A 23,231-nucleotide genomic window follows, 5' to 3' on the forward strand; every position below is an offset into this window, starting at 1 on the left:
CAGATAGCGGTTTAGATATTTCCTTCTTAATACAGATGGCAGTGTAGATATTTATATGTTCATACAGATGGCGGTGCAGATATTTCCATGTTCATACAGATGGCGGTGTAGATATTTCCATGTTCATACAGATAGCGGTTAAGATATTTCCATGTTCATACAGATAGCGGTGTAGCTATTTCCATGTTCATACAGATAGCGGTGTAGATATTTCCATGTTCCTCCAGATGGCTGTGTAGATATATCCATGTTCATACAGATGGCGGTGTAGATATCTCCATGTTCATACAGATAGAGGGACTGATATTTCCATGTTCATACAGATAGCGGTGCTGATGTTCCCATGTTTGTACAGATAGCGGTGTAGATATTTCCATGTTTATTCAGATAGCGGTGTAGATATCTCCATCTTAATACAGATGGCGGTGTATATATTTATATGTTCATACAGATGGCGGTGCAGATATTTCCATGTTCATACAGATGGCGGTGTTGATATTTCCATGATTATAGAGATAGCGGTGTAGTTATTTCCATGTGTTAAGAGATAGCTGTGTAGATATTTCCATGTATATGCAGATAGGTGTGTAGATACTTCCATTTTCATGCAGACAGCGGTGTAGATATTTCCATGTTCAAACAGATAGCGGTGTAGATATTTCAATGTTCATACAGATAGCGGTGTAGATATTTCCATGTTTATACAGATTGCGGTGAAGATGTATGCATATTTACACAGATAGCCGTGTAGATATTTCCATGTTCATACAGATAGCGGTGTAGATATTTCCGTGTTCATCCAGATGGCTGTGTATATATATCCATGTTCATACAGATTGTGGTGTAGATAATTCCATGTTCATACAGGTAGCGGTGTATATATTTCCATGTTCATACAGATAGCGTTGTAGCTATTTCCATGTTCATACAGATAGCGGTGTAGAAATTTCCATGTTCATAGAAATAGCAGTGTAGATATTTCCAAATTTATACAGATAGCGGTGTAGTTATCTCCATCTTAATATAGATGGCGGTGTAGATATTTATATGTTCATACAGATGGCGGTGCAGATATTTCCATGTTCATACAGATGGCGGTGTAGCTATTTCCATGTTTATAGAGATAGTGCTGTACTTATTTCCTCGTGTAAAGAGATAGCTTTGTAGATATTTCCATGTATATGCAGATCGCTGTGTAGATATTTCCATTTTCTTGCAGATAGCTCTGTAGATATTTCCATGTTCAAACAGATAGCCGTGTAGATATTTCCATGTTCATGCAGATAGCAGTGTAGATATTTCCATGTTTATACAGACAGCGGAGAAGATGTATGCATGTTTTAACAGATAGCGGTGTAGATATTTCCATGTTCATACAGATAGCGGTGTAGATATTTCCATGTTCATCCAGATGGCTGTGTAGATATATCCATGTTCCTACAGATGGCGGTGAAGATATTTCCATGTTCATACAGATAGCGGTGCAGTTATTTCCATGTGTAAAGAGATAGCTGTGTAGATATTTCCATGTATATGCAGATAGCTGTGTATATATTCCCATTTTCATGCAGATAGCGGTTTAGATATTTCCATGTTCAAACAGATAGCCGTGTAGATATTTCCATGTTCATAGAGATAGCGGTGTAGATACTTCCATGTTCATACAGATAGAGGGGCTGATATTTCCATGTTCATACAGATAGCAGTGCTGATATTTCCATGTTTATTCAGAGAGCTGTGTAGATATTTCCATGTTTATACAGATAGCGGTTTAGATGTTTCCATGTTTATACAGATAGCAGTGTAGATATCTCCATCTTAATACAGATGGCGGTGTAGATATTTATATGTTCATACAGATGGCGGTGCAGACATTTCCATGTTCATACAGATAGTGGTGTAGTTATTTCCATGTGTAAAGAGATAGATGTGTAGATATTTCCATGTATATGCAGATATCTGTGTAGATATTTCCATTTTCATGCTGATAGCGGTTTAGATATTTCCATGTTCAAACAGATAGCGGTGTAGATATTTCCAAGTTCATACAGATAGCGGTGTTGATATTTCCATTCTTATACAGATTGCGGTGAAGATGTATGCATGTTTACACTGATAGCGGTGTAGATATTTCCATGTTCATGCAGATAGCGGTGTAGATATTTCCAAGTTCATCCAGATGGCAGTGTAGATATATCCATGTTCATACAGATAGCGGTGTAGATATTTCCATGTTCCTACAGATAGTGGTGTAGATATTTCCATGTTCATACAGATAGCAGTGTAGCTATTTCCATGTTCATACAGATAGCGGTGTAGATATTTCCATGTTGATAGAGATAGCGGTGTAGATATTTCCATGTTCATCCAGATGGCTGTGTAGATATATGCATGTTCACACAGATAGCGGTGTAGCTATTTCCATGTTCATACAGATAGCGGTGTAGATATTTCCATGTTCATACAGATAGCGGTGTAGATATTTCCATTTCATCCAGATAGCGGTGTAGTTATTTCCATGTTTATACAGGCAGCGGTGTAGATATTTCCATGTTCATACAGATGGCGGTGTAGATATTTCCATGTTGATACAGATAGCGGTGTAGATATTTCCATGTTCAAACAGATAGCGGTGCTGATATTTCCATGTTTATACAGGCAGCGGTGTAGATATTTCCATGTTTATTCAGATAGCCGTTTAGATATTTCCTTCTTAATACAGATGGCCGTGTAGATATTTATATGTTCATACAGATGGCGGTGCAGATATTTCCTTGTTTATACAGATGGCGGTGTAGATATTTCCATGTTTATAGATATAGCGGTGTAGTTATTTCCATGTGTAAAGAGATAGCTGTGTAGGTATTTCCATGTATATGCAGATAGCTTTGTAGATATTTCCATTTTCATGCTGATAGCGGTGTAGATATTTACATGTTCAAACAGATAGCGGTGTAGATATTTCCATGTTCATTCAGATAGCTTTGTAGATATTTCCATGTTCATACAGATAGCGGTGTAGATATTTCCATGTTTATACAGATAGCGGTGAAGATCTATGCATGTTTACACAGATAGCGGTGTAGATATTTCCATGTTCATCCAGATGGCTGTTTAGATATATCCATGTTCATACAGATAGCGGTGTAGATATTTCCATGTTCATACTCATAGCGGTGTAGATATTTCCATGTTCATCCAGATGGCTGTGTAGATGTTTCCATGTTCATACAGATAGCGGAGTACTTATTTCCACGTGTTAAGAGATAGCTGTGTTGATATTTCCATGTGTATGCAGACAGCTGTGTAGATATTTCCATATTCATGCAGACAGCGGTGTAGATATTTCCATGTTCAAGCAGATAGCGGTGTAGATATTTCCATGTCCATACAGATAGCGGTGTAGATATTTCCATGTTCATTCAGATAGCTTTGTAGATATTTCCATGTTCATACAGATAGCGGTGTAGATATTTCCATGTTCATACAGATAGCGGTGTAGATATTTCCATGTTCATACAGATTGCGGTGCTGATATTTCCATGTTTATTCAGGTAGCAGTGTAGATATTTCCATGTTTATAAAGATAGTGGTGTAGATATTTCCATGTTTATACAGATAGCGGTGTAGATATTTCCATGTTTATTCAGATAGCGGTGTAGATATCTCCATCTTAATACAGATGGCGGTTTAGATATTTATAAGTTCATACAGATGGCGTTGCAGATATTTCCATGTTCATACAGATGGCGGTGTAGATATTTCCATGTTCATACAGATAGCGGTGTAGTTATTTCCATGTGTAAAGAGATAGCTGTGTAGATATTTCCATCTATATGCAGATAGCACTGTAGATATTTCCATTTTCATGCAGATAGCGGTGTAGATATTTCCATGTTCAAACAGATAGCGGTGTAGATATATCCATGTTCATACAGATAGCGGTGTAGATATTTCCATGTTCATTCAGATAGTGGTGTAGATATTTCCATCTTCATAGAGATAGCGGTGTAGATATTTCCATGTTCATACAGATAGCGGTGCTGATATTTCCATGTTTATACAGGTAGCGGTGTAGATATTTCCATGTTTATATAGATAGCGGTGAAGATGTATGGAAGTTTACACAGATAGCGGAGTAGATATCTCCATGTTCATACAGATGGCGGTGAAGATATTTCCATGTTCATACAGATGTTCGTGCAGATATTTCCATGTTTATACAGGTAACGGTGTAGATATTTCCATGTTTATACAGATAGCGGTGTAGATATTTCAATGTTTATACATATAGCGGTGTAGATATTTCCAAGTTTATGCAGATAGCTGTGTAGATATCTCCATCTTAATATAGATGGGGGTGTAGATATTTATATCTTCATACAGATGGCGGTGCAGATATTTCCATGTTCATACAGATGGCGGTGTAGATATTTGCATGTTTATTGAGATAGCGCTGTAGTTATTTCCATGTGTAAAGAGATAGCTTTGTAGATATTTCCATGTATATGCAGATCGCTGTGTAGATATTTCCATTTTCATGCAGATAGCGGTGTAGATATTTCCATGTTCAGATAGCGGTGTAGATATTTCCATGTTCATGCAGATAGCAGTGTAGGTATTTCCATGTTTATACAGATAGCTGTGAAGATGTATGCATGTTTACACAGATAGCGGTGTAGATATTTCCATGTTCATACAGAAAGCGGTGTAGATATTTCCATGCTCATCTAGATGGCTTTGCAGATATTTCCATGTTCATACAGATGGCGGTGAAGGTATTTCCACGTTCATAGAGATTGCGGTGTAGTTATTTCCATGTGTAAAGAGATAGCTGTGTAGATATTTCCATGTATATGCGGATAGCTGTGTAGATATTTCCATTTTCATGCTGATAGCGGTTGAGATATTTCCATGTTCAAGGAGATAGCGGTGTAGATATTTCCATGTTCATAGAGATAGCGGTGTAGATATTTCCATGTTCATACAGATGGCTGTGTAGATATATACATGTTCATACTGAAGGCTGTGAAGATATTTCCATGTTCATACAGATAGCGGAGTAGATATTTCCATGTTCATACAGATAGCGGTGCAGATATTTCCATGTTCATACTGATAGTGGTGCTATTTCCATGTTTATACAGATAGCGGTGTAGATATTTCCATGTTTATACAGATAGCGGGGTAGATATTTCCATGTTTATACATATAGCGGTGTAGATATCTACTTCTTAATACAGATGGCGGAGTAGATATTTATATGTACATACAGATGGCGGTGCAGATATTTCCATGTTCATACAGATAGCGGTGTAGCTATTTCCATGTTCATACCGATAGCGGCGTAGATATTTCCATGTTCATCCAGATGGCTGTGTAGACATATCCATGTTCATACAGATGGCGGTGAAGATAATTCCATGTTCATACACATAGCGGTGTAGATATTTCCTTGTTCAAACAGAGTGTGGTGTAGATATTTCCATATTCATATAGATAGAGGGGCTGATATTTCCATGTTTATACAGATAGCGGTGCTGATATTTCCATGTTTTTACAGGTAGCGGAGTAGATATTTCCATGTTTATACAGATAGCGGTGTAGATATTTCCATGTTTATACAGATTGCGGTGAAGATGTAAGCATATTTACACAGATAGCGGTGTAGATATTTCCATGTTCATACAGATAGCGGTGTAGATATTTCCATGTTCATCCTGATGGCTGTGTAGATATATCCATGTTCATACAGATAGCTGTGTAGATATTTCCATGTTCATACAGGTAGTGGTGTAGATATTTCCATGTTCATACAGATAGCGGTGTAGCTATTTCCATGTTCATACAGATAGCGGTGTAGATATTTCCATCTTCATAGAGATAGCGGTGTAGGTACTTCCATGTTCATACAGATAACGGTGCTAATATTTCCATGTTTATACAGATAGCAGTGTAGATATTTCCATGTTTATACATATAGCAGTGTAGATATTTCCAAGTTTATGCAGATAGCGGTGTAGTTATCTCCATCTTAATATAGATGGGGGTGTAGATATTTATATCTTCATACAGATGGCGGTGCAGATATTTCCATGTTCATACAGATGGCGGTGTAGATATTTGCATGTTTATAGAGATAGCGCTGTAGTTATTTCCATGTGTAAAGAGATAGCTTTGTAGATATTTCCATGTATATGCAGATCGCTGGGTAGATATTTAAATTTTCATGCAGATAGCGGTGTAGATATATCCATGTTCAAACAGATAGCGGTGTAGATATTTCCATGTTCATGCAGATAGCAGTGTAGATATTTCCATGTTTATACAGATAGCGGTGAAGATGTATGCATGTTTACACAGATAGCGGTGTAGATATTTCCATGTTCATACAGATAGCGGTGTAGATATTTCCATGCTCATCCAGATGTCTGTGTAGATGTATCCATGTTCACACAGATGGCGGTGAAGATATTTGCATGTTTATAGAGATAGCGCTGTAGTTATTTCCATGTGTAAAGAGACAGCTTTGTAGATATTTCCATGTATATGCAGATCGCTGTGTAGATATTTAAATTTTCATGCAGATAGCGGTGTAGATATTTCCATGTTCAAACAGATAGCGGTGTAGATATTTCCATGTTCATGCAGATAGCAGTGTAGATATTTCCATGTTTATACAGATAGCGGTGAAGATGTATGCATGTTTACACAGATAGCGGTGTAGATATTTCCATGTTCATACAGATAGCGGTGTAGATATTTCCTTGTTTATACAGATGGCGGTGAATATGTATGCATGTTTACACAGATAGTGGTGTAGATATTTCCATGCTCATACAGATAGCGGTGTAGATATTTCCATGTTCATACAGATAGCGGTGTAGATATTTCCTTGTTTATACAGATAGCGGTGAAGATGTATGCATGTTTACACAGATAGAGGTGTAGATATTTCCATGTTCATACAGATAGCGGTGTAGATATTTCCATGTTCATACAGATAGCGGTGTAGATATTTCCATGTTTATACAGATAGCGGTGAAGATGTATGCATGTTCATACAGATAGCGGTGTAGATATTTCCATGTTCATACAGATAGCGGTGTAGATATTTCCATGTTCTTACAGATAGCGGTGTAGGTATTTCCATGTTCATACAGATAGCGGTGTAGATATTTCCATGTTCATACAGATAGCGGTGTAGATACTACCATGTTCATACAGATAGCGGTGAAGATATTTCCATGTTCATACTGATAGCGGTGCTGATATTTCCATGTTTATACAGATAGCGGTGTAGATATTTCCATGTTTAAACAGATAGCGGTGTAGATATTTCCATGTTTATACAGATAGCGGTGTAGCTATTTCCTGTTCATCCAGATAGCGGTGTATGTATTTCCATGTCCATACAGATAGCGGTGTAGATATTTCCATGTTCATACAGATAGCGGTGTAGATATTTCCTTGTTTATACAGATGGCGGTGAATATGTATGCATGTTTACACAGATAGTGGTGTAGATATTTCCATGTTCATACAGATAGTGGTGTAGATATTTCCATGTTCATACAGATAGCGGTGTAGATATTTCCTTGTTTATACAGATAGCGGTGAAGATGTATGCATGTTTACACAGATAGAGGTGTAGATATTTCCATGTTCATACAGATAGCGGTGTAGGTATTTCCATGTTCATACAGATAGCGGTGTAGATATTTCCATGTTCATACAGATGGCGGTGTAGATATTTCCATGTTTTTACAGATAGCAGTGTAGATATTTCCATCTTTATACACATAACGGTGTAGATATTTCCATGTTTATACAGATGGCGGTGTAGATATTTCCATGTTCATACAGATAGCGGTGTAGACATTTCCATGTTTATAGATATAGCGGTGTAGGTATTTCCATGTTTATAGAGATATCAGTGTAGATATTTCCAGGTTTATACAGAGAGTAGTGTAGATATTTCCATGTTTATATAGATGGCTGTGTGGATATTTCCATGTTTATAGAGATAGCGGTGTAGATATCTCCATGTTTACACAAATAGCGGTGTAGATATTTCCATGTTTACACAGATAGCGGTGTAGACATTTCCATGTTCATACAGATAGCGGTGTAGATAATTCCATGTGTATACAGATAACGGTGTAGATATTTACATATTCCTACAGATGGCTGTGTAGATATTTCCATGTTTGTACAGATAGCGGTGTAGATATTTCCATGTTTACACAGATAGTGGTTTAGATATTTCCATGTTTACACAGATAGCGGTGTAGATATTTCCATGTTCATACAGATAACGGTGCTGATATTTCCATGTTTATACAGGTAGCGGTGTAGATATTTCCATGTTTATACAGATAACAGTGTAGATATTTCCATGTTTATACATATAGCGGTGTAGATATTTCCCAGTTTATACAGATAGCGGTGTAGATATCTCCATCTTAATATAGATGGGGGTGTAGATATTTATATGTTCATACAGATGGCGGTGCAGATATTTCCATATTCATACAGATGGCGGTGTAGATATTTGCATGTTTATAGAGATAGCGCTGTAGTTATTTCCATGTGTAAAGAGATAGCTTTGTAGATATTTCCATGTATATGCAGATCGCTGTGTAGATATTTCCATTTTCATGCAGATAGCGGTGTAGATATTTCCATGTTCAAACAGATAGCGGTGTAGATATTTCCATGTTCATGCAGATAGCAGTGTAGATATTTCCATGTTTATACAGATAGCGGTGAAGATGTATGCATGTTTACACAGATAGCGGTGTATATATTTCCATGTTCATACAGATAGCGGTGTAGATATTTCCATGCTCATCCAGATGGCTGTGTAGATATATCCATGTTCATACAGATGGCGGTGAAGATATTTCCATGTTCATACAGATAGCGGTGTAGTTATTTCCATGTGTAAAGAGATAGCTGTGTAGATATTTCCATGTATATGCAGATAGCTGTGTAGATATTTCCATTTTCATGCAGATAGCGGTTTAGATATTTCCATGTTCAAACAGATAGCGGTGTAGATATTTCCATGTTCATAGAGATAGCGGTGTATATATTTCCATGTTCATATGGATAGCGGTGTAGATATTTCCATGTGCATTCAGATGGCTGTGTAGATATATCCATGTTCATACTGATGGCGGTGAAGATATTTCCATGTTCATACAGATAGCGGTGTAGATATTTCCATGTTCATACAGATAGCGGTGGAGATATTTCCATGTTCATACTGATAGCGGTGCTGATATTTCCATGTTTATACAGATAACGGTGTAGATATTTCCATGTTTAAACAGATAGCGGTGTAGATATTTCCATGTTTATACAGATAGCGGTGTAGCTATTTCCATGTTCATAGAGATAGCGGTGTATGTATTTCCATGTTCATTCAGATAGCGGTGTAGATATTTCCATGTTCATACAGATAGCGGTGTATTTATTTCCATGTTGATACAGATAGCGGTGTAGATATTTCCATGTTCATACAGATAGCGGTGTAGATATTTCCATGTTCATAGATATAGCGGTGTAGATATTTCCATGTTCATACAGATAGCGGTGCTGATATTTCCCTGTTTATACAGATAGCGGTGAAGATAACTCCATCTTAATACAGATGGCGGTGAAGATATTTATATGTTCATACAGATGGCGGTGCAGTTATTTCCATGTTCATACAGATGGCGGTGTAGATATTTCCATGTTCATACAGATAGCGGTGTAGTTATTTCCATGTTTATACAGATAGCGGTGAAGATGTGTGCATGTTTACACAGATAGCGGTGTAGATATTTCCGTGTTCATACAGATAGCGGTGTAGATATTTCCATGTTCACACAGATAGCGGTGTAGATATTTCCATGTTTTTACAGATAGCGGTGAAGATGTATTCATGTTTACACACATAGTGGTGTAGATATTTCCGTGTTCATACAGATAGCGGTGTAGATATTTCCCTGTTTTACAGGTAGCGGTTTAGATATTTCCATGTTTATGCAGATAGCAGTGTAGATATTTCCATGTTTATAGAGATAGAGGTGTAGTTATTTCCATGTTTATATAGATAACTGTGTAGATATTTCCATGTTTATAGAGATAGCGGTGTATATATTTCCATGTATATACAGATAGCGGTGTAGTTATTTCCATGTTTATACAGACGGCCCTGTAGGTATATCCATGTTTATAGAGATGGCGGTGTAGTTATTTCCTTGTTTATACAGATAGCGGTGTAGATATTTCCATGTTCATACGGATAGCGCTGTAGATATTTCCATGTTTAGAGATAGCTGTGTAGATATTTCCACTTTTATGCAGATAGCAGTGTAGATATTTCGATGTTTATAAAGGTAGCGGTTTAGATATTTCCATGTTTTAAGAGATAGCGGTGTAGATATTTCCATGTTTACACAGATAGCGTTGTAGATATTTCCATGTTTATTCAGATATCGGTGTAGATATTTCCATGTTCATACTGATGGCGGTGTAGATATTTCCATGTTTATAGAGATAGCGGTGTAGTTATTTCCATGTGTAAAGAGATAGCTTTGTAGATATTTCCATGTATATGCAGATAGCTGTGTAGATATTTCTATTTTCATGCAGATAGCTGTTTATATATTTCCATGTTCGTACAGATAGCGGTGCAGATATTTCCATGTTCATACAGATAGCGGTGTAGATATTTCCATGTTTATACAGATAGCGGTGAAGATTTCTGCATGTTTACACAGATAGCGGAGTAGATATTTCCATGTTCATCCAGATGGCTGTGTAGATATTTCCATGTTCTTACAGATAGCGGTGTAGCTATTTCCATGTTCATACAGATAGCGGTGTAGATATTTCCATGTTTATACAGGTAGCGGTGTAGATATTTCAATGTTCATACAGATAGCGGTGTAGATATTTCAATGTTCATACCGATAGCGGTTTAGATATTTCCTTCTTAATACAGATGGCGGTGTAGATATTTATATGTTCATACAGATGGCGGTGCAGATATTTCCATGTTCCTACAGATGTTGCTGTAGATATTTCCATGTTTATAGAGATAGCGGAGTACTTATTTCCATGTGTTAAGAGATAGCTGTGTAGATATTTCCATGTGTATGCAGATAGCTGTGTAGATATTTCCATATTCATGCAGACAGCGGTGTAGATATTTCCATGTTCAGATAGCGGTGTAGATATTTCCATGTTCATACAGATAGCGGTGTAGATATTTCCATGTTCATTCAGATAGCTTTGTAGATATTTCCATGTTCATACAGATAGCGGTGCAGATATTTCCATGTTCATACAGATAGCGGTGTAGATATTTCCATGTTCATAAAGATAGCGGTGCTGATATTTCCATGTTTATACAGGTAGCAGTGTAGATATTTCCATGTTTATACAGATAGCGGTGTAGATATTTCCATGTTTATTCAGATAGCGGTGTATATATTTCCATGTTTATACAGATAGCAGTGTAGAAATCTCCATCTTAATACAGAAGGCGGTATAGATATTTATATGTTCATACAGATGGCGGTGCAGATATTTCCATGTTCATACAGATGGCGGTGTAGATATTTCCATGTTCATACAGATAGCGGTGTAGTTATTTCCATGTGTAAAGAGATAGCTGTGTAGATATTTCCATGTATATGCAGATAGTAGTGTAGATATTTCCATTTTCATGCAGATAGCGGTGTAGATATTTCCATGTTCAAACAGATAGCGGTTTAGATATTTCCATGTTCATACAGATAGCGATGTAGATATTTCCACGTTCATACAGATAGCGGTGTAGATATTTCCATGTTTATACAGATAGCGGTGAAGATCTATGCATGTTTACACAGATAGCGGAGTAGATATTTCCATGTTCATCCAGATGGCTGTGTAGATATTTCCATGTTCATACAGATAGCGGTGTAGCTATTTCCATGTTCATACAGATAGCGGTGTAGATATTTCCATGTTCATACAGATAGCGGTGTAGATATTTCCATGTTCATACAGATAGCGGTGCTGATATTTCCATGCTTATACAGGCAGCGGTGTAGCTATTTCAATGTTCATACAGATAGCGGTGTAGATATTTCAATGTTAATACAGAAAACGGTTTAGATATTTCCTTCTTAATACAGATGGTGGTGTAGATATTTATATGTTCATACAGATGGTGGTGCAGATATTTCCATGTTCATACAGATGGCGGTGTAGATATTTCCATGTTTATAGAGATAGCGGAGTACTTATTTCCATTTGTTAACAGATAGCTGTGTAGATATTTCCATGTGTATGCAGATAGCTGTGTAGATATTTCCATTTTCATGCAGACAGCCGTGTAGATATTTCCATGTACAAACAGATAGCGGTGTAGATATTTCCATGTTCATACAGATAGCGGTGTAGATATTTCCATGTTCATACAGATAGCGGTGTAGATATTTCCATGTTCATACAGATAGCGGTGTAGATAATTCCATGTTCATACAGATAGCGGTGCTGATATTTCCATGTTTATACAGTTAGTGGTGTAGATATTTCCATGTTTATACAGATAGCTGTGTAGATATTTAAATGTTTATACAGATAGCGGTGTAGATATTTCCATGTTTATGCAGATAGCAGTGTAGATATCTCCATCTTAATACAGATGGCGGTGTAGATATTTATATGTTCATAATGATGGCGGTGCACATATTTCCATGTTCATACAGGTGGCGGTGTAGATATTTCCATGTTCATAAAGATAGCGGTGTAGTTATTTCCATGAGTAAAGAGATAGCTGTGTAGATATTTAAATGTATATGCAGACAGCAGTGTAGATATTTCCATTTTCATGCAGATAGCGGTGTAGATATTTCCATGTTCAAACAGATACTGGTGTAGATATTTCCATCTTCATACAGATAGCAGTGTAGATATTTCCATGTTCATACAGGTAGCGGTGTAGATATTTCCGTCTTTCTACAGATAGCGGTGAAGTTGTATGCATGTTTACACAGATAGCGGTGTAGATATTTCCATGTTAATCCAGATGGCTGTGTAGATATATCCATGTTCACACAGATAGCGGTGTAGCTATTTCCATATTCATACAGATAGCGGTGTAGATATTTACATGTTCATACAGATAGCGGTGTAGATATTTCCATGTTCATACAGATAGCGGTGCTGATATTTCCATGTTTATACAGGCAGCGGTGTAGATATTTCCATGTTTATACAGATAGCGGTTTAGATATTTCCTTCTTAATACAGATGGCGGTGTAGATATTTATATGTTCATACAGATGGCGGTGTAGATATTTCCATGTTGATACAGATAGCGGTGTAGATATTTCCATGTTTATACAGATAGCGGTGTAGATATTTCCATGTTTATTCAGATAGCGGTGTAGATATCTCCACCTTAATACAGATGGCGGTGTAGATATTTATATGTTCATACAGATGGCGGTGCTGATATTTCCATGTTCATACAGATGGCGGTGTAGATATTTCCATGTTCATACAGATAGCGGTGTAGTTATTTCCATGTGTAAAGAGATAGCTGTGTAGATATTTCCATGTATATGCAGATAGCAGTGTAGATATTTCCATTTTCATAAAGATAGCGGTGTAGATATTTCCATGTTCATACAGATAGTGGTGTAGATATTTCCATGTTTATACAGATAGCGGTGAAGATCTATGCATGTTTACACAGATAGCGGAGTAGATATTTCCATGTTCATCCAGATGGCTGTGTAGATATTTCCATGTTCATACAGATAGCGGTGTAGCTATTTCCATGTTCATACAGATAGCGGTGTAGATATTTCCATGTTTATACAGGCAGCGGTGTAGATATTTCAATGTTCATACAGATAGCGGTGTAGATGTTTCAATGTTCATACCGATAGCGGTTTAGATATTTCCTTCTTAATACAGATGGCGGTGTAGATATTTATATGTTCATACAGATGGCGGTGCAGATATTTCCATGTTCCTACAGATGTTGCTGTAGATATTTCCATGTTTATAGAGATAACGGAGTACTTATTTCCATGTGTTAAGAGATAGCTGTGTAGATATTTCCATGTGTATGCAGATAGCTTTTTAGATATTTCCATTTTCATGCAGATAGCGGTGTAGATATTTACATGTTCAAACAGATAGCGGTGCAGATATTTCCATGTTCATACAGATAGCGGTGTAGATATTTCCATGTTCATACAGATAGCGGTGCTGATATTTCCATGTTTATACAGGTAGCAGTGTACATATTTCCATGTTTATACACATAGCGGTGTAGATATTTCCATGTTTATACAGATAGCGGTGTAGATATTTCCATGTTTATTCAGATACCGGTGTAGATATTTCCATGTTTATACAGATAGCAGTGTAGAAATCTCCATCTTAATACAGAAGGCGGTGTAGATATTTATATGTTCATACAGATGGCGGTGCAGATATTTCCTTGTTTATACAGATGGCGGTGTAGATATTTCCATGTTTATAGATATAGCGGTGTAGTTATTTCCATGTGTAAAGAGATAGCTGTGTAGGTATTTCCATGTATATGCAGATAGCTTTGTAGATATTTCCATTTTCATGCAGATAGCGGTGTAGATATTTACATGTTCAAACAGATAGCGGTGTAGATATTTCCATGTTCATTCAGATAGCTTTGTAGATATTTCCATGTTCATACAGATAGCGGTGTAGATATCTCCATGTTCATACAGATAGCGGTGTAGATATTTCCATGTTCATACAGATAGCGGTGCTGATATTTCCATGTTTATACACGTAGCAGTGTTGATATTTCCATGTTTATACAGATAGCGGTGTAGATATTTCCATGTTTATACAGATATCGGTGTAGATATTTCCATGTTTATTCAGATAGCGGTGTAGATATCTCCATCTTAATACAGATGTCGGTGTAGATATTTATATGTTCATACAGATGGCGGTGCAGATATTTCCATGTTCATACAGATAGCGGTGTAGTTATTTCCATGTGTAAAGAGATAGCTGTGTAGATATTTCCATGTATATGCAGATAGCAGTGTAGATATTTCCATTTTCATGCAGATAGCGGTGTAGATATTTCCATGTTCAAACAGATAGCGGTTTAGATATTTCCATGTTCATACAGATAGCGGTGTAGATATTTCCATGTTCATTCAGATAGCTTTGTAGATATTTCCATGTTCATACAGATAGCGGTGTAGATATTTCCATGTTCATACAGATAGCGGTGTAGATATTTCCATGTTCATACAGATTGCGGTGCTGATATTTCCATGTTTATACAGGTAGCAGTGTAGATATTTCCATGTTTATACAGATAGTGGTGTAGATATTTCCATGTTTATACAGATAGCGGTGTAGATATTTCCATGTTTATTCAGATAGCGGTGTAGATATCTCCATCTTAATACAGATGGCGGTTTAGATATTTATAAGTTCATACAGATGGCGTTGCAGATATTTCCATGTTCATACAGATGGCGGTGTAGATATTTCCATGTTCATACAGATAGCGGTGTAGTTATTTCCATGTGTAAAGAGATAGCTGTGTAGATATTTCCATGTATATGCAGATAGCACTGTAGATATTTCCATTTTCATGCAGATAGCGGTGTAGATATTTCCATGTTCAAACAGATAGCGGTTTATATATTTCCATGTTCATACACATAGCGGTGTAGATATTTCCATGTTCATACAGATAGCGGTGTAGATATTTCCATGTTTATACAGATAGCGGTGAAGATCTATGCATGTTTACACAGATAGCGGAGTAGATATTTCCATGTTCATCCAGATGGCTGTGTAGATATTTCCATGTTCATACAGATAGCGGTGTAGCTATTTCCATGTTCATACAGATAGTGGTGTAGATATTTCCATGTTTATACAGGCAGCGGTGTATATATTTCAATGTTCATACAGATAGCGGTGTAGTTATTTCAATGTTCATACAGATAGCGGTGTAGATATTTCAATGTTCATACCGATAGCGGTTTAGATATTTCCTTCTTAATACAGATGGCGGTGTAGATATTTATATGTTCATACAGATGGCGGTGTAGATATTTCCATGTTTATAGAGATAGCGGACTACTTATTTCCATGTGTTAAGAGATAGCTGTGTAGATATTTCCATGTGTATGCAGATAACTGTGTAGATATTTCCATTTTCATGCAGACAGCGGTGTAGATATTTCCATGTTCAAACAGATAGCGGTGTAGATATTTCCATGTTCATACAGATAGCGGTGTAGATATTTCCGTGTTCATACAGATAGCGGTGTAGATATTTCCATGTTCATACAGATAGCGGTGTAGATAATTCCATGTTCATACAGATAGTGGTGCTGATATTTCCATGTTTATACAGGTTGTGGTGTAGATATTTCCATGTTTATACAGATAGCGGTGTAGATATTTCCATGTTTATACAGATTGCGGTGTAGACATTTCCATGTTTATTCAGGTAGCGGTGTAGATATCTCCATCTTAATACAGATGGCGGTGTAGATATTTATATGTTCATACATATGGCGGTGCAGATATTTCCATGTTCATACAGATGGCGGTGTAGATATTTCCATGTTCATACAGATAGCGGTGTAGTTATTTCCATGTGTAAAGAGATAGCTGTGTAAATATTTCCATGTATATGCAGATAGCTGTGTAGATATTTCCATTTTCATGCAGATAGCGGTGTAGATATTTCCATCTTCAAACAGATAGCGGTGTAGATATTTCCATGTTCATACAGATAGCGGTGTAGATATTTCCATGTTTATACAGATAGCGGTGAAGATCTATGCATGTTTACACAGATAGCGGTGTAGATATTTCCATGTTCATCCAGATGGCTGTTTAGATATATCCATGTTCATACAGATAGCGGTGTAGATATTTCCATGTTCATACTCATAGCGGTGTAGATATTTCCATGTTCATCCAGATGGCTGTGTAGATATATCCATGTTCATACAGATAGCGGTGTAGATATTTCCATGTTCATACAGATAGTGGTGTAGCTATTTCCATGTTCATACAGATAACGGTGTAGCTATTTCCATGTTCATACAGATCGCGTTGTAGATATTTCCATGTTACTCCAGATGGCTGTGTAGACATATCCATGTTCATACAGATGGCGGTGAAGATATTTCCATGTTCATACAGATATCGGTGTAGATATTTCCATGTTTATACAGATAGCAGTGTAGTTATTTCCATGTGTATAGAGATAGCTTTGTAGATATTTCCATGTCTATGCAGATAGCTGTGTAGATATTTCTATTTTCATGCAGATAGCGGTTTAGATATTTCCATGATCAAACAGATAGCGGTGTAGATATTTCCATGTTCATACAGATAGAGGTGTAGATATTTCCATGTTTATACAGATAGCGGTGAAGATGTATGCATGTTTACACAGATAGCGGTGTAGATATTTCCGTGTTCATACAGATAGCGGTGTAGATATTTCCATGTTCATACAGATAGCGGTGTAGATATTTCCATGTTTATACAGGTAGCGGTGAAGATGTATGCATGTTTACACAGATAGCGGTGTAGATATTTCCATGTTCATACAGATAGCGGTGTAGATATTTCCATGTTCATACAGATAGTGGAGTAGATATTTCCATGTTCATACAGATAGCGGTGTAGATATTTCCATGTTCATACAGATAGTGGTGTAGATATTTCCATGTTCATACAGATAGTGGTGTAGATATTTCCATGTTCGTACAGATAGCGGTGTAGATATTTCCATCTTCATAGAGATAGCGGTGTAGATTTTTCCTTGTTCATACAGATAACGGTGCTGATATTTCCATGTTTCTACAGGTAGCGGTGTAGATATTTCCATGTTTATACAGATAGCAGTGTACATATTTCCATGTTTATACATATAGCAGTGTAGATATTTCCAAGTTTATACAGATAGCGGTGTAGATATCTCCATCTTAATATAGATGGGGGTGTAGATATTTCTATCTTCATACAGATGGCGGTGCAGATATTTCCATGTTCATACAGATGGCGGTGTAGATATTTGCATGTTTATAGAGATAGCGCTGTAGTTATTTCCATGTGTAAAGAGATAGCTTTGTAGATATTTCCATGTATATGCAGATCGCCGTGTAGATATTTCCATTTTCATGCAGATAGCGGTGTAGATATTTCCATGTTCAAACAGATAGCGGTGTAGATACTTCCATGTTCATGCAGATAGCAGTGTAGATATTTCCATGTTTATATAGATAGCGGTGAAGATGTATGCATGTTTACACAGATAGCGGTGTATATATTTCCACGTTCATACAGATAGCGGTGTAGATATTTCCATGCTCTTCCAGATGGCTGTGTAGATATATCCATGTTCATACAGATGGCGGTGAAGATATTTCCATGTTCATACAGATAGCGGTGTAGTTATTTCCATGTGTAAAGAGATAGCTGTGTAGATATTTCCATGTATATGCAGATAGCTGTGTAGATATTTCCATTTTCATGCAGATAGCGGTTTAGATATTTCTATGTTCAAACAGATAGCGGTGTAGATATTTCCATGTTCATAGAGATTGCGGTGCAGATATTTCCATGTCCATACAGATAGCGGTGTAGATATTTCCATGTTCATCCAGATGGCTGTGTAGATATATCCATGTTCATGCAGATAGCAGTGTAGATATTTCCATGTTTATACCGATAGCGGTGTAGATATTTCCATGTTCATACAGATAGCAGTGCAGATATTTCCATGTTCATACTGATAGCGGTGTAGATATTTCCATGTTTATACAGATAGCGGGGTAGATATTTCCATGTTTATACATATAGCGGTGTAGATATCTACTTCTTAATACAGATGGCGGAGTAGATATTTATATGTACATACAGATGGCGGTGCAGATATTTCCATGTTCATACAGATAGCGGTGTAGCTATTTCCATGTTCATACCGATAGCGGCGTAGATATTTCCATGTGCATCCAGATGGCTGTGTAGACATATCCATGTTCATACAGATGGCGGTGAAGATAATTCCATGTTCATACACATAGCGGTGTAGATATTTCCTTGTTCAAACAGAGTGTGGTGTAGATATTTCCATATTCATACAGATAGAGGGGCTGATATTTCCATGTTGATACAGATAGCGGTGCTGATATTTCCATGTTTTTACAGGTAGCGGAGTAGATATTTCCATGTTTATACAGATAGCGGTGTAGATATTTCCATGTTTATACAGATTGCGGTGAAGATGTATGCATATTTACACAGATAACGGTGTAGATATTTCCATGTTCATACAGATAGCGGTGTAGATATTTCCATGTTCATCCTGATGGCTGTGTAGATATATCCATGTTCATACAGATAGCTGTGTAGATATTTCCATGTTCATACAGGTAGTGGTGTAGATATTTCCATGTTCATACAGATAGCGGTGTAGCTATTTCCATGTTCATACAGATAGCGGTGTAGATATTTCCATCTTCATAGAGATAGCGGTGTAGGTACTTCCATGTTCATACAGATAACGGTGCTGATATTTCCATCTTTATACAGGTAGCGGTGTAGATATTTCCATGTTTATACAGATAGCGGTATAGATATTTCCATGTTTATACATATAGCAGTGTAGATATTTCCAAGTTTATGCAGATAGCGGTGTAGATATCTCCATCTTAATATAGATGGGGGTGTAGATATTTATATCTTCATACAGATGGCGGTGCAGATATTTCCATGTTCATACAGATGGCGGTGTAGATATTTGCATGTTTATAGAGATAGCGCTGTAGTTATTTCCATGTGTAAAGAGATAGCTTTGTAGATATTTCCATGTATATGCAGATCGCTGTGTAGATATTTAAATTTTCATGCAGATAGCGGTGTAGATATATCCATGTTCAAACAGATAGCGGTGTAGATATTTCCATGTTCATACAGATAGCGGTGTAGTTATTTCCATGTGTAAAGAGATAGCTGTGTAGATATTTCCATGTATATGCAGATAGCTGTGTAGATATTTCCATTTTCATGCAGATAGCGGTGTAGATATTTCCATCTTCAAACAGATAGCGGTGTAGATATTTCCATGTTCATACAGATAGCGGTGTAGATATTTCCATGTTTATACAGATAGCGGTGAAGATCTATGCATGTTTACACAGATAGCGGTGTAGATATTTCCATGTTCATCCAGATGGCTGTTTAGATATATCCATGTTCATACAGATAGCGGTGTAGATATTTCCATGTTCATACTCATAGCGGTGTAGATATTTCCATGTTCATCCAGATGGCTGTGTAGATATATCCATGTTCATACAGATAGCGGTGTAGATATTTCCATGTTCATACAGATAGTGGTGTAGCTATTTCCATGTTCATACAGATAACGGTGTAGCTATTTCCATGTTCATACAGATCGCGTTGTAGATATTTCCATGTTACTCCAGATGGCTGTGTAGACATATCCATGATCATACAGATGGCGGTGAAGATATTTCCATGTTCATACAGATATCGGTGTAGATATTTCCATGTTTATACAGATAGCAGTGTAGTTATTTCCATGTGTATAGAGATAGCTTTGTAGATATTTCCATGTCTATGCAGATAGCTGTGTAGATATTTCTATTTTCATGCAGATAGCGGTTTAGATATTTCCATGATCAAACAGATAGCGGTGTAGATATTTCCATGTTCATACAGATAGCGGTGTAGATATTTCCATGTTTATACAGATAGCGGTGAAGATGTATGCATGTTTACACAGAAAGCGGTGTAGATATTTCCGTGTTCATACAGATAGCGGTGTAGATATTTCCATGTTCATACAGATAGCGGTGTAGATATTTCCATGTTTATACAGGTAGCGGTGAAGATGTATGCATGTTTACACAGATAGCGGTGTAGATATTTCCATGTTCATACAGATATCGGTGTAGATATTTCCATGTTCATACAGATAGTGGAGTAGATATTTCCATGTTCATACAGATAGCGGTGTAGATATTTCCATGTTCATACAGATAGTGGTGTAGATATTTCCATGTTCATACAGATAGCGGTGTAGATATTTCCATGTTCGTACAGATAGCGGTGTAGATATTTCCATCTTCATAGAGATAGCGGTGTAGATATTTCCTTGTTCATACAGATAACGGTGCTGATATTTCCATGTTTCTACAGGTAGCGGTGTAGATATTTCCATGTTTATACAGATAGCAGTGTAGATATTTCCATGTTTATACATATAGCGGTGTAGATATTTCCAAGTTTATACAGATAGCGGTGTAGATATCTCCATCTTAATATAGATGGGGGTTTAGATATTTCTATCTTCATACAGATGGCGGTGCAGATATTTCCATGTTCATACAGATGGCGGTGTAGATATTTGCATGTTTATAGAGATAGCGCTGTAGTTATTTCCATGTGTAAAGAGATAGCTTTGTAGATATTTCCATGTATATGCAGATCGCCGTGTAGATATTTCCATTTTCATGCAGATAGCGGTGTAGATATTTCCATGTTCAAACAGATAGCGGTGTAGATACTTCCATGTTCATGCAGATAGCAGTGTAGATATTTCCATGTTTATATAGATAGCGGTGAAGATGTATGCATGTTTACACAGATAGCGGTGTATATATTTCCACGTTCATACAGATAGCGGTGTAGATATTTCCATGCTCTTCCAGATGGCTGTGTAGATATATCCATGTTCATACAGATGGCGGTGAAGATATTTCCATGTTCATACAGATAGCGGTGTAGTTATTTCCATGAGTAAAGAGATAGCTGTGTAGATATTTCCATGTATATGCAGATAGCTGTGTAGATATTTCCATTTTCATGCAGATAGCGGTTTAGATATTTCCATGTTCAAACAGATAGCGGTGTAGATATTTCCATGTTCATAGAGATTGCGGTGCAGATATTTCCATGTCCATACAGATAGCGGTGTAGATATTTCCATGTTCATCCAGATGGCTGTGTAGATATATCCATGTTCATGCAGATAGCAGTGTAGATATTTCCATGTTTATACAGATAGCGGTGTAGATATTTCCATGTTCATACAGATAGCGGTGCAGATATTTCCATGTTCATACTGATAGTGGTGCTGATATTTCCATGTTTAAACAGATAGCGGTGTAGATATTTCCATGTTTATACAGATAGCGGTGTAGATATTTCCATGTTTATACATATAGCGGTGTAGATATCTACTTCTTAATACAGATGGCGGAGTAGATATTTATATGTACATACAGATGGCGGTGCAGATATTTCCATGTTCATACAGATAGCGGTGTAGCTATTTCCATGTTCATACCGATAGCGGCGTAGATATTTCCATGTGCATCCAGATGGCTGTGTAGACATATCCATGTTCATACAGATGGCGGTGAAGATAATTCCATGTTCATACACACAGCGGTGTAGATATTTCCTTGTTCAAACAGAGTGTGGTGTAGATATTTCCATATTCATACAGATAGAGGGGCTGATATTTCCATGTTGATACAGATAGCGGTGCTGATATTTCCATGTTTTTACAGGTAGCGGAGTAGATATTTCCATGTTTATACAGATAGCGGTGTAGATATTTCCATGTTTATACAGATTGCGGTGAAGATGTATGCATATTTACACAGATAGCGGTGTAGATATTTCCATGTTCATACAGATAGCGGTGTAGCTATTTCCATGTTCATACCGATAGCGGCGTAGATATTTCCATGTGCATCCAGATGGCTGTGTAGACATATCCATGTTCATACAGATGGCGGTGAAGATAATTCCATGTTCATACACACAGCGGTGTAGATATTTCCTTGTTCAAACAGAGTGTGGTGTAGATATTTCCATATTCATACAGATAGAGGGGCTGATATTTCCATGTTGATACAGATAGCGGTGCTGATATTTCCATGTTTTTACAGGTAGCGGAGTAGATATTTCCATGTTTATACAGATAGCGGTGTAGATATTTCCATGTTTATACAGATTGCGGTGAAGATGTATGCATATTTACACAGATAGCGGTGTAGATATTTCCATGTTCATACAGATAGCGGTGTAGATATTTCCATGTTCATCCTGATGGCTGTGTAGATATATCCATGTTCATACAGATAGCTGTGTAG

This window comes from Gorilla gorilla, chromosome 4 (assembly GCF_029281585.2).
Source record: "Gorilla gorilla gorilla isolate KB3781 chromosome 4, NHGRI_mGorGor1-v2.1_pri, whole genome shotgun sequence".
Lineage (NCBI taxonomy): Eukaryota > Metazoa > Chordata > Mammalia > Primates > Hominidae > Gorilla > Gorilla gorilla.